Source organism: Cryptotermes secundus, unplaced genomic scaffold, assembly GCF_002891405.2.
Source record: "Cryptotermes secundus unplaced genomic scaffold, Csec_1.0 scaffold634, whole genome shotgun sequence".
NCBI lineage: Eukaryota > Metazoa > Arthropoda > Insecta > Blattodea > Kalotermitidae > Cryptotermes > Cryptotermes secundus.
This window is the reverse complement of record NW_019737091.1, coordinates 840449-851122: the sequence shown is the minus strand read 5'-3', so window position 1 is coordinate 851122 and position 10674 is coordinate 840449. Positions and strand designations below refer to the sequence as shown.

General features: G+C 39.5%; 1 long non-coding RNA gene across 1 annotated transcript in view; it reads left to right on the top strand.

The window, feature by feature from the left end:
- The window catches only part of LOC111870155, an 8179-nt gene extending 5604 nt beyond the window's left edge, over positions 1 to 2575 (top strand). The window contains exon 5 of the long non-coding RNA XR_002843803.2: positions 334 to 2575. This is a non-coding gene — a long non-coding RNA (uncharacterized LOC111870155). The remainder of the gene's footprint in view (positions 1 to 333) is intronic.
- The last annotated feature ends 8099 nt before the right edge of the window (positions 2576 to 10674 follow it).

The following is a 10674-nucleotide window of genomic DNA, read 5'->3' as shown; positions in this document are numbered from 1 at the left end:
AACTTAAAGGCTGAGTAGATGGGAAGCCATATAGTAATGTCGATAATGTCATATGGTGATTATACTGCTGCAAAGTAAATATTTGTTTTTCTCTGAGCATGTCACTTGTCTTGTTATAATTTGTATACTGTCCACTATAAAATGTCATTTTAATAATGGATTGATTAATAAGACTCTCCTCCTTGGTACTGCGAAGCTTTACTAAAAATTTCTGTTTTTGATGCAGAATATGAAATTTCATTTTCAAAAAGAAAACCACCATGTGAGGTTTTTGTGAGATCTTCAAGTTTAACATGAGCATTACTACATTTTCTTTATTTCTTTCTTTTTCAGGGCAACCATCTCAAAAACAAAACTGCAAATTCTTCATGAAATATGCTGGCACCAACTCTGAACTTTGGCGTGGACTTATGTTTTTATTGTTTCTTACTGCCTGGAATATCATCTCTATTTTTAAATAAGACACAGCTTGCAGCTGCCGACAGTGCCTATGTGTACTGGAAGGAAGGTCACAGAGTTCATGTCACATTCAAATGAGTACAGTGGTTCTCCTGCTTCCTTAGGTAACCTGTTGGCACCTGTAAGCTAAGAAGTAAAATTTCTAGTGATTAGTTGCTTGCTTATAGGACTTGAACCAGGTGAACCGCCTCTAAGCTAAATCAGTCATGAAGTAATTATATTTGGCCTTTCGTGATTGCAATAGCAATATTGTACACCCCCCATCAATGCTGCATTCAAGCCTGCAAGTTGGTCACTGAAAAGTGTGACATGTATCCTTCCAAGGGAAGAAAGAAACCCTTGTTCAGTTGTAGGCCAGTATGAAAAGCTGTAAAATTATACAAGCAACAGAATCAGAAGATGTACAGTCTACTGCAAATCATTGTAAAGCACCACTGATATATCACTGGAACATTTGTAGTGGGTTATAAAAGTAACTTGGTTCATCCTGGTCTGTCGCACTAGTAACTGTATGTAAGGGTTTTAACCACTGGCCAGTGTGATTGATAAAAGTTGTTTTTAATTTTTCATCCTTTACATGTTTCAGTCAAAATGACCATCTTCAGAGAGATATTATCAACACATATGGAAACTACTGCTACATGTCATACATACATATGTTATATCTTTTAACTAATTAAGATGTACATTGATTTGTTAAAAACATCTAAAAATTATTACAGTTAGTCTGTTTGCAAAATAATGTTCAGTATTTGTTTTAAACTAGAACCAATTTGGTTTCTTGTCCTTACACTTTTGTAATAATTTTAGATGTTTTAACAAATTAATGTGCATCTTAAAATTAGTTAAATGATATAACATATATACCTATGACATGTAACAGTAGTTCCCATAAGTGTTGATAATATCCTTCTGAAGATGGTCGTTTTGACCGAAACATGTAAAGGATGAAACATTAAAAACAACTTTTATCAGTTGTACTGGACAGTGGTTACAAATCTTATATGAGTATGCGGTTATAGAAGTCCTGTGTTTAATCCACATGCAGATGATCAAGAGTCTTCTGTAAGTATACAAAAACTCGAAAGACACATAGACTCGGCCAATAATGTCAGGTCATGAAACTGTGTAAGACGGATCTTAAGGCATCTTCTTGGAGGTGGCGATAATGATTTGAACCCAAAATGTTTATATAAGCCAATGCTGAACATTATCTGAAGTCTGAATTGTAATCCTGATGTGTTACTAATCTTTGCTTATGAAGGTACACAGACAGACTACACGTGTTCCCAAACTTACATTTTTCTTGATATCAGGAATGTATAACTGTAAGTTGACAACCTCAGTCACATATATTCCAGCCACCTAATTATTTGAGACAGTTTCAGTATGTTTTAGTCTTTGTTAATAGAAATTAACTTGAAATCACATTATTACAAAAGTTGTTACATTTGTGTATTTCTTAATGAAACAGGGATTATAATTTAAAACATGTACACCTACTCCATTAGGTGCATGCAGAATATGTTGTTCAGTTAATGTGGTTACTTGCAAGGTTGGAATTATGTGTGGAGTTGATTTTAGTATGTAACATTCTCACTCAGAGCAGTCTGCATATTGTAATTGATGGTCATTACTATCTGTCCTTACCATAGGTAATTAATTTTTCAGTAAATGGTTTTCAAACAAAAGGTATGACACACCTATCAAAAGAAACTGAAGATTTTGTTTCTTTATTGGTCAGTATCCTGTTGAGAAAGATACAATAAAATAGTTTTACTTCGTGTAGTATTTAAATGTATATCATCTTTAGGGAAAATGATATAAAAATGCTTAAATTTCGTGATATATTTGTATGCACTCAAAGTTTCACTGTAAACTTGAGGTGGCTACGTGCAGTTGGAGCCCAGGCAGGGCCACTGAAGCATCAGGCCGATAGCTTTAGATGGTTGCAATGGTAGACTTGCCATTTATTAATTTGTACAGATTTCCTAACAGACTCACTACTGTGATGAAGACTTGTTCAAACAATGCTCTGAGAATTGATTTCATTATGTAATGTAATTCATCTGCACTGATCACAGTTCAGTTTAATCAGTACAGCACAATTACTGTATGCTTATGGTGTGCCAGTATTTCTTGTTCATAAATGGAAGTACAGTCATCTACAAACACCAGTGTTACATGCAAGATTTGAGATATTCATGGCAGTGATCATGAGGAAGTTGGAAGTGACGCTGTGTAGGTGGGTAGGAGTCCGTCAACATTTTGGAGGAACATACTGCCACCTTCATAAGGGTAGACTTCTACTACATACATTCTATCACATCTTGACTTTTCCACAGTATTATTGAGGAGAAGTCTTCTGAAATGTAATTTGTTTTAACCAACACTGCAGACAAATATATGAGGTCAAATCGAAAAGTCTTTGCCCCTATTTTTTTTCAGCCACAATAATACACATACAGGGAAATCAAAATACAGGCAGTGTTCTAAGTACCTTTGACTATTTTTTCCACATAGTCACCACCCTGGTTCAGGCTTTTGTCCCATCGCACCACTAGTTTGGAGGTGCCGGTGTTGTAGAATTTTGCCAGTTGAGCGCAGAACCACTGCAAGACAGCGGTTTTTGTGTCATTGGAAATGAACCTCTGGCCTGCCAGAAACTTCTTCAGAGGACCGAACACATGGTAATCACTGTGGGCGAGGTCTGGACTATATGATGCATGCTCCATAATTTCCCATCTGAATGACTGCAGTCGGGCGGTGGTCCTGTTTGCCACATGAGGCCTGGCATCATGGAGGAGAACCACAAGGTCCACGAGAATCCATGGGCGTGACTGCAGTCATTCGGATGGGAGATTATGGAGCATGCACCATATAGTCCAGACCTAACCACCAGTGATTACCACGTTTTCGGTCCACTGAAGAAGTTCCTGGCAGGCCAGAGGTTCATGTCCAACGACGCGAAAACTGCTGTCTGCCAGTGGTTCCTCTCTCAACCGGCCGAATTCTACAACAGCGTCATCTCCAAACTAGTGGTGCGATCAGACAAATACCACAACCGGGGTGGTGACTATGTGGAAAAATAGTCAGAGGTACTTAGAACACTGCCTTTATTTTGATTTCCCTGTATGTGAATTATTGTGGCTGAAAAAAAATTGGGGCAAAGACTTTTTGATTTGCCTTCATAGTTCCTCCATCTTCAGGATGGAAAATTGAAGCTGAAGGCATTGCGTTCCTCTGAAATGTCGTTAAACTTCTATCAACCTACACAGTATCATATCCCATATCATCAGCCAAATGAAACTGCTGTTTGTGGATGACCTGATTTCATGTTGTGACTTCAAACATCTGTACCTACATAACCTAAATGTTGATATCTGGAGTCATCCTAAATGGAGGCTCACATTCCACCAAAACGTTAGTATCTACCTATCAGACTGTGTTTCACAAGAACCCTGGTATCCGCCTGCCAGATTACAACACAGTGTTATAGCACACAACATCAGCACCAAGGAACTTGATGATTATACAGCTTTCCAGTTTTGTCAGGAAAGTTCCCTCAAGGACTTGTAGCTGAGGTGGGGGAAGACAAATACTTTTCATTTCCTTGCATCCTGTTGTGTTATTGTATACAATTCTTTACTGGAGTCTATTGTAACGCAACAACATAACGGTGAAGGTTAAAATTACCTAGCTACATGTTTCAGCAAAGCACATGATTACTAATTGTGTCTGAATATAGTAATCATGTGTTTTGCCTGATGATGGCTTTAGAAAGCCGAAACATGTAGCTGTGTAATTTTAACCTTGACCGTTATGTTGTTGTGTTACGACGGACTCCAATAAAGAATTGAACACAAATGCATACAATATTTTTGTTGGAACATGCTGGAAAGCATCCACTTGGCAAATCAAAAGTGGTGGAAGGAAGATATCAAACCAGATCTTGACAAAACTGGGTATAAGACTGGATCATGATGTGTCCACTGGTGGGCTTTGGTATTAGCAACATTCATCATGGAAGGGTATGCTGAAAAGTGATGCCTCCATAAGACAGTGGCGAAAATGTAGTTCTTACAGAAGTACAGGTACTCCTTGGTATATGCAAGTTGGAAACTTGTTTCATTTTGATGCAGTCAATTAATTTAGACCTGCAACACTTGCTTTAGTATGAACTAATTGCTGACCCATCAAGAGAGGTCAGAAGAAGGGGGAATTAGAATGCTGTGCAGGTGTGGAGGAGGAATGCAAGGGGAGAAGAGAAAGTTCGGCCTACCTGATATCATTTATGTCATTGCACCCCCTGTGATTCCTTTTGGGAATGCAACTAATGCATTAATTAATGAATACCTGTACATGAAATATGTCAGCTGTGGCTGGACTGCAGAAGTGGTTGTTTGAGAAGTAATTGTATAAAATAAGGAACAAAGTTCAAGGAAGGTAGCCATTTCTATTTCAGTGAAATTGCTCTTATGGAAAAGAAATCGGGGGGTCATTACTTTCAGCATGCCTGTCACCAGGAGAAGACAGATACACATCCCAATGAAATATCCCACATTGTGAAATTGGAAATTTCATAATGTTAATTGAAATCCATATTTAAATATTTGTTGCTTAACCTGCAGTGGTGTCCTGCGTACAGAGCATACTTGCATTGCATCACATCAATACCTGGAACGCAGAATTCCTATGGCAGCCATAACTTCTGTCCCTAACAATATTATATCAAAAGTGCCAGTTTCTTATAACATTAAAAAAAATGCTATAAGCTATCTATTCATGTATGGCTAGTCACATTTTCAATTTCCTGTGGCATGTAACAAATACTGTGTACATCTGAAATAAAATTACCCTGCTTTACCTTTTTAACTACAGTGTAAACCTCATGTTAAACACAAGAGCTGAAGCATTCATGGCAGCTACAGCGGATGAAATCTGCTCTGGCTTTCAGCCGTGTCGGTTGGTTAAGTATCCCAGATGTCACACGGACCATCTCTCCTTATCTCCAGACACAGCTGATAGCCCAAGAATATTTTATCAACTTGTGTCACAACTTTTTTCCTTTAAAACAGGATTATGAGATCACATTGCTGTCTGTGTATGCTCCCCTCCCTGAACCTATTGATCCATGACTGATGTATCATTAAAATATTCCTACAGGTAAGTCAGTTACCAATATGAACAGAAAGGAAACGTGACATACGAACGAGTATTTTGCAATAATGCTGCGGCTGCTGCTGGTACTACTACTGCTGGTGTTGCTACTAATAAGGATGACGGCAGTTTTCTGTGGGTAATGAGAAAAGTCTTCAAGATCCACCACTTTACCACCCACAATATCCCACCCCATCAATAGATTTTTATCTTTCATATTTCACCACACTAGACAAGCTATGGATGAAGCCAAGCAAAATTTCTGCAATCAGGAATTAAATTTAAAAACACCCGGTACTTTACATTTTAATGATCTTCGGTTAGCAGGAAAACCCGATACTTTTGGTTTGATGGCCTTCGGTTATCAGGAAAACCTGGTACCTTGAACGACCTCAGGAGCACAGTATTGATCGCAAATTTAAAAATCCCGGTACTTTTTCGTTTTAATGGTCTTCGGTTATTTGGAAAACCCGGAAGGTTTTTCTGAAAACCTGATTGGTTTTTGTGAAAACCCGAAGCAGGGCAGTACTTTTGCAGATTTTGTGCATACAGCAAGAAATGTAAACAAACCCCGGAACTTTTCGTTAACACCGGCTACTTTCCGTTGCACCGCGGCAAAATGTAAACAAAAACCCGGTACTTTCCGATGCACCGCGGCAAAATGTAAACAAAAACCCGGTACTTTCCGATGCACCGCGGCAGGAACACGAACATGCTGCAGTTTCACGACCATGACAGATGAGTAGCCAATCAGCATTAAGGGGCGGGGCCACTTCAGTGGGAACAGTTAGCGAAACCACGCCTTCGGGGGATGGCAGAGGTGTTATCATCGGACCCGCCTCCCCCCCCAATGACGTAGACTGAGCAACCAACCAACATTAAGGGGCGGGGACACATAAGACAACATGAACTTTGTGTTTACCGCACTATTTATAGGTACAGCTGGATATGTAAACAGAACCCGTAATTTTCTGATGTAATAACCTTCAACGACATTCAAGAACACGAGTTATTGCAGCTCTGGGCATTTGCCCGCAATTGTTGCTTTATTTCCGAAAAATGAGTTACAATAGCCAGTAAGCATCAATGATCAGGGGCCAAGTCTATGTTCAAATACATGAATGTAGTGCTAAATGCAAATATTTTGAAGATACAAGAAATGTATATATAACCCTGATTGTTTTGATCTTACAACCTCTAAAACCGTCAAGAGCACATTTCAAGCCAAAGCTGTGAACTTTCTGATGAGGATTAAACATTACTGCCACAGTTGAACATTTATCTCCTAGACAGGGTATGAGGATGAACTTCATTTCTTCAATTAGCCATTTTTGCAAGCCAATTGGTTGGTTCTCATCCTCTTCCTTCATCTGCTTTAGACTGAAAGCAAGCTTCGGACCCCATACCAAGTAGAGTACAAAACCTCATGATTGAGGTGCACAAGAAAATGGTGCTTTAGCCCTCGGATTAATTTGGTTGTGGTCAACCAGTCAGCTCATGCCTCACAGGAGACATACAGAATAAATGATATTCCCCACAGCAGATATTTCAGCATAAATTAAATGAGTTTTTGAATGAGGATTGACCACTTGGCTTGCTCAGATGTTGAATCAAGGAAACAGAGTTTATCCTCATATCCTGTCTAACACATAAACATTCATCTGCAGCACTCCTCAGTCATCCTGTAGCTATAAATGTCCTCTTGAAGGTATTTTGGAGGTAACAAGTTTAGACAGTTCAGGGGGTTGTTTACATTTCTTGCAATTAGCACCAGGTTCATGTATTTTAACTTGGCTCTGACCGTTGATGCTGATTGGCCACTGCATCCCCTTCTTTGGAAATACAGCTATATCTGCAGCCAAACTATCAAATCCCAGGCTGAAAGCTTGGGGGATGCGGCAGTGCCGTGCTCTTGAAGGTTGTTGAAGGTTACTGAAACAAAAAGTACAGGGCTTTGTTTGCATTAAGTATTGACTTCATGCATATTAACTTGGCTCCACCTCTTCATAATGATTGGTTACTTTATTCTACTCCCAACCCTCATGGACTTGAACCCATGGTCTCAAGCATACAAGCCTTACAACTGAGCTAACGCTTGTCATGCCAGATCAGCCATCCAATGCTTGTCATAACTGCTGTATTCAGTGGAGGTTAAAGCAGTTTGGTACGTCCAGTCTTGAGCTTTATACAAACCATTCATATTGAGTCATGTAACATGACTGGTCTTGTAAGGATTTATTCTATGTTTATTCTGATAATAAAGTGGGCTCTTCAAACAGTCAGGCTCTGAGGATATTTGTAAATTCACTGTACATGTAATTTTATAGGCAAATTCAACCAGTAAAATGTGTGGGTCTCAGGGACGGGGCAGCGAACTTACCTTCTGAGAGTTCCATGTTCACGTCCACAGGGAATGCGACTGCAGCTCTTTATGCGTCCAAGTGAAAGCATTTTTACTTACCTCCATAACACAACCAACATGTATTCTTTCAACACGCCACTGAATTTTAATGTTTCGGTGTTCTGAAATATTCAAGATAGGTTTTAAAAAAGGACAAGAATTTTCAGAATTTACTCCCAATCCAATTATTTTTTAACTGTATTTACATTTTACATAATTCTACATCAATACAATGCCTAAACTGTTCACTATGGCTTGTCAGATTATTGAGGAATTAGCGGGCAAGAAACTTCTAACATACCAATTACAAAAATGCCTTAACATCACCCCACCAGCCCCCAAAGCTGCAGCAGTTCCTATCCAATTTATATCTACAATTACCTCTGGAATCAGACAGCAACTTACATATCTTACACAGACATTCTGAGTACGTTTGATTTGATATTTTCATGGCAATGTCTATAAGGAATTCAGGGTCCTGCGTTGTACCAACGTGTAGTTTGGAGATGGCCCAATGTTTAGGAAGAATATGTCACCTCCAAAACGCGGGGCTCTCTCCGAACTACACGTTGCTACAACTCAGAACGCTATACTCTTCATTCCAAGTACCAGCCGTAGCCTCCTCACTGTCGCCATGCAATTCAGAAGTATCGACAAACTCAGAACACGCAACTCTCAGTTCTCAATCAAAGGCTGCTATCTTACACCTAATTCCCATGTCACATCAAAACCAACTGTTATCTGCTCATGACTGTGTATTCCCTGTATGTGCAATCCTACACCTAATTCCCATGTCACATCAAAACCAACTGTTATCTGCTCATGACTGTGTATTCCCTGTATGTGCAATTACAATATATACTCTCTCTAAGCGAACAAGTCTTTGGCCAAGATCTTCCTTAGGAATTTGGCTGTAACAACAAAGATTTCAGTCTTCTGGGATGTGACACCATGTAGTCTGGTAGAATGTTACCAACATCACTGAGGAATGTGAGGCCTCCATCTTCAGGGTCTTATCACTTTACACGTTCTTCCAAAGTGGTGGTAACATTCTACCAGTCTACATGGCCTCACAGCTAAGAAGACAACAGTTTTCCAAGTTACCAGTTGTTTGGAAAAGGCCACTGTCGATTAATCCAAATTGTCGCATGCTGATACTGTATGCACATATGAGAGCCACAGTTTACAGGACGAGTTTTGGGAAAGAGATATCATTGGCTGTACTTTATTCGATAGAAACTAGCAAAAGGGAGGTAAGTTGCACCATACAGAGTCCATTTTACATATAGACAAAAACTTTACCAAACGTTTGTAACTTCTAACACTTCTGTAAAACATACATGAAAGTAATTTAGGCCAATTGAAGTGGAAGCCGATACAATGCTTTAGACAGGTTTCAATAGGGAGCTCTCATATCACACTCCATCAAAATGCATGTTGCCTGCGAGAACTGCAACATACAACAATGGGAATACAAACACAGTTCTGTCACAGAAAATGCTACATTTTCTGAGCTATGAATATCAGCTTGGTCATGCTGGTATTAATGACCTGGGTGCTTCCTTTGATTCAAAGCTACACTTTCACACACATGTTAATTACATATTTTCTGAATGCATAAAGCTCTTAGGCCTTATTCGCTCCATTACCTACAGACTTCCCTCCTTGGAGTGTCTGTATGTACTATACTTTACTTCAGTCAGGTCCAAGTTGGAATATGCCTTGGTAGTTTGGAACTCCATCACCTACAACTCGCAGGGTCACGGTGGAGGTATTCGACCCCCACCGTGACTCTGAGAGTCGTAGGAGGCGATGAAAAGGGAAGTCTCAAATGTGAGACAGTAAAATATGGTCGCAAGTCCCAAGGGACTATGACCTGAGAAACACTGCACTGGCAAGGGCCAGCAGCATATACAAAAGACAGACCCATCCTCTCGTCAGAGAGGGCGCCCCACAGAAACAAGACCATAACTGTCGTGGAGTAATAAATATCTGGTCATGAGCCCCAGGAGGGTGCTTGATAGCAAGACTTACTGACTGCCTGATCGTCAGTTGCAATATGACTTTGACTTTGATCCAGGAGGATTCAGTATTGAGTCACTACTATCCAGTATGAGTTGAAGTCCAGCAGCTATGAGTTAAGTCAAATCGAGTGAACGCCAGTGGCTACAACAGAGTAACTGTGATACTGCCGATGGCAGTAGGTGTGAAACTGTAAACTGTGTAAATGTAAGAGTGAATGTGCAATAAATTCACTAGATCCAGAACGGTGTGAAGTTATTTGTCACGTTACATACCCAACACGTGACAATATGTTTACATTTATACTGAAGATGCATCTATCTTATTAATTAGTACAGTAAACCACAATTACTTGGCATGTATAGAGAATGGGGTCTGCCAGTTACATGAATCTGCTGTTTTCATGAGAAAAGTTCTTGCAGAAACCTAATTTATAATCAAAATATCATGTCCTTGCTTTAGTTCCTGCATGGACTATTCCCATACAATGCTGCAGATTGACAGGTGAAAGATTTTGAATTCACAAGATCACAAATTCAACTAGCCTCTGCTGAAATGGCATCTGCATAATGGGTAGCGCTGCTAGTGGAAGCTGGGAGGACTATTGTATAGTGATTGAAAATACACTCATG